The sequence below is a fragment of the Chinchilla lanigera genome, unplaced genomic scaffold, assembly GCF_000276665.1.
Source record: "Chinchilla lanigera isolate Chin_1 unplaced genomic scaffold, ChiLan1.0 scaffold00033, whole genome shotgun sequence".
NCBI classification, from domain to species: Eukaryota; Metazoa; Chordata; class Mammalia; order Rodentia; family Chinchillidae; genus Chinchilla; species Chinchilla lanigera.
The window spans coordinates 9,415,454-9,419,281 of NW_004955434.1; the positions used below are offsets into that span (position 1 = coordinate 9,415,454).

Consider the following 3,828-nt stretch of genomic DNA (forward strand, 5'->3'; position numbering starts at 1 on the left):
TGTCAAGATAGTCATGATTTGTAGAATACGGGTGACTATTGTTCCCTCTCTTCCCACCACTTCCACACCATGTAGTTTACTATTAATGAAGACGGACTTAAGATGCAGGTAGCATTAACCCTGTCCATCAAGGTAATTTTGAATTACTTTTATTTACTATACAGTGTCTTTCATTCTTATCAGTCATTTATTGGTGTAATTTTATGATGAAAGTTGTAGCAAATTCTTCTTTAAACTAAAAAGTCACTGCACTGTGATTCCACTTATACAAAAATTCAAGTCAAAAATATATAAGTTCATCATAATAGTGTTTCCCCAAGGAGCTGAAGATTGACTGGATGGAGACATGAGGAAGCTATGTGGGAAAATAAAACTATTTTATGACATGATGGAGATGTGCATTATACTGTACAATTTTAACAAATGGATACATTTGTTAAAATTGTACAGCTAATATTTGTGTGCTTCAAGGTATATTAATTCTCAAAAATTATTATAATCACCATCAGTTTTATTGTCATCATTAAGAGTTGGAGAATACATACAATTATAGATATTTAAAGATTAATATTAGATATAGATGAAAAAAGAATGGCAGAATAATGATAGTCTTTGAGACTGGGTATTATAGTACATGAAATTCTTTCCACTCTTCTATTTAATTTGTACATGCTTGAAATTTTCCATAGTAAATAAAAAGACTGGGTACTTACTAAATCTTTTAGATCAGCAAACTTGATTTTGTTAGACATTTGAACCCACATGCATTTTTTTTTAAAAAGACACATAATAAAAATACAATATGAGGGAAAAACCAAAAACAATATGCCAAGGGATATAGTCAGTCAATTCAACTACTAAACACAACAAGGGTCAAGGAAATGACATCACCAAGATGGTGAAGTAGGAGACATAAATCTTAATTCTTCCACAAAAAACCAAAACAATAACAGCAGAATTCCAGAGAACAGACCTGGCTGCATACGTCTAACACCTTTCCCAACCCCTTGTACTCTGATTCCCAAGCTGCAGCTGCCCTACAAATGACCATATATTAGTCCTATCTCTGTGGTTGCATGGTTCAGCTCTCATCTTAGACACTGAAACCTTTTTCACAGTAAACAATTGGTGAGTGATGTTGGTCCATAGCCTGCCACAATTGTGGAATAAGAGCTTGTGAAGATGCAATGTAGAGACGTGATGGATTCACTGCTGAAATCTACAAATCCTTTGAGCATATTATATCACTACTACTCTTCAAGCTCTTGAAAGAAATTGAAAATTATGGAGTGCTCCCAAGTTCATTTATGGAAGCCAGTGTTACCCTGATCCTAAAACTGGATAAAGAGCTATCAAAAAAGAGGGCTATAGACCAATCCCCTTAACAAATTTAGATGCAAAAATCCTCAACATGATATAACTAAATATAATGTGGCACATTATCAAAAAGATCACACATCATGATCAACTAGATTTCATCCCAGAGATACAAAGATAGCCCAACATATATAAATCAATAAATGTAACACAGCACATAAGGAGGAGCAAAGTAAAATACACATGGTTATATCAATAGATACAGAAAAGGGTTTCAACAAAATGCAGCACCCCTTCATGGTAAAAATCCTGAAGAAAACAGGTATAGAAAGATTACACTTGAGTATGATAAAGGCTACTTATGACAAACCAATAGCCAGAATCATATTAAATGGGAAGATACTAAAAGCATTATATCTAAATAAAAACAAGACAAGGATATCCACTATCACTTCTTCTATTCAACATAGTACTTGAAACATTAGCCAGAGAAACTAGGCAAGAGAATGAAATAAAAGTAATTCATATAGGAAAAGAAAAATTCAAATTATTATTATTTGCTGGTGACATGATAATATACATGGAAGACCCAAAGAACTCCACTAAAAACTCTTAGAATTAATAACTAACTTCAGTAAAGTAGCATAATAGATCAACACACAAAAATCACTAACACTTGTGTATACCAACAATAAATGGGATAAGAAAGAAATTATGAAAACTATACCATTCAAAGTAGCTTTAAGAAAAATGGAATCTCTGGAAATTAATCTAAGCAAGAAAGTAAAAGACATCTACAAAGAAAACTGCTCTGAAAAAGGAGATTGAAGAGACCATCAGAAAATGGAAATATGTCCCCCTGTTCCTGAATAAGTAGAATAAATGTTGTCAAAATGACCACACTTGCCAAACTGGTATACAGATTCATTGCAGTCCCAATCAAAACACCAACAGCATATGCTACGGATCTAGAAGAAAAAATCCTAAAATTCCTAAAGAACCAGAGACACCTAGAATAGCAAAAGTAATTTTGGGCAATAAGAGCAAAGTGAGTAACATAGCAATACCTGACTTCAAGCTACATAATGCAAAACAATAGTGATAAAAACAACATGGTACTCGAACAAAAATAGATGTGTGGATCAATGGAAAAAAACTGAGGATATAGAAATCTCTCCAGACATATTTAACTATTTGATCTTTGACAAAGGGTCCAAAAGCATATGTTGGAGGAAAGATAGCCTATTCAACAAGCTGTGCTGGGGAAACTGGTTGTCTAGTTGCAGAAAAATAAAACTGGACTCTTGTCTCTCACCATATGCTAAATTAAAAATGGATCAAAAATCTAAACATTAAAGCAGAAACATTGAACTTACTGGAAGATAGGTAAAACGTTTGAAGATGTAGGTGTAGTAATAGATTTTCTAAACAGAACCTCAGTTGCACAGGAAATAGCAGCATGGACCAACAAATGGGATTATTTCAGACTAAAAAGCTTCTGTAGAGAAAAAGAACCAGCCAGCAGAGTGAAGAGACAACATACAGAATGGGAAAAAAATTTTTTAAGCTATTTGTTTTGTTTTTTTTTTTTTTTTTTTTGGTTTTTCTCCGGTACCGGGAACCGAACTCACGACCGACCTTGCGCTTGCCAGGCAGACACTTTGCCACTGAGCTAAATCCCCAGCCCCTTTGTAAGCTATTTGTCTTGGTTACTTTTATGTCATTGCTGGGACAAAATATCCAATGCCCAAAATTAAGAGAGGAAAGGTTTATTTAGCTCACAGTTTGTGGAGGTTTCAGTCCATACTTGGCTGGCTCCAAGGCAGAGTGGCACATGGCAGAGGGCAACAGTTCATAGTGGCAGAAGATAGCAAAATCAACAAGAGCAAAAGGGAGATGCAAGTGAGCACACCTCTTCCCCTCCCTTACATTGTATGCAGGCTTCCTGTCCCAGGGTAGGTGTAGCACTCACACCTGTAATCCTAACACTGGACCATGAATCAATCACAAACTCTAGAAGCCCACCCCATGACTGCATGAGGCTTTGGGGGATATCTACATGTAAACCATAACATTCCACTCCTGGCCCCCTAAAGATTCAAGCACATTTCTTTATGCAAAAAGCATTTAGTCCAACTCTAAGAGTTGCCAAAGTCCTAGCAGTTTCAGCATTGTGGAAAAGTCCAAGTCCCAAGTCTCCTTTGAGATCTAAGGCAACCTCTTAGCTGTGAGCCCCTACACAAATGAAAAGAAAGTTAAACACTTCCAACATTCAATGGCACAAGATAAATATTACCATTCCAAAAGGTACACACAGGGAGATACAAAGAATTGGGACCACAGCAAGTCCAAAATCCAGCAGAGTAAACAGTAATTTCTGTAATTCTATGTGGAGCATCTGAAGCAATCTGTGGTAACTTCTGAGCTCCAAAGGGCTTGTGTGGCTCTGTCCCTATGGCACTTGCAGTGGTAGTGGTAGTAGCTCCCAAGGCTTCTTTTTGGGCCCACTTT

General features: G+C 36.0%; 1 pseudogene; it reads left to right on the forward strand.

Moving 5' to 3' along the window:
* Nucleotides 1-1,560: 1,560 nt before the first annotated feature.
* The window catches only part of LOC102011036, a 4,331-nt pseudogene continuing 2,063 nt past the window's right edge, over nt 1,561-3,828 (forward strand).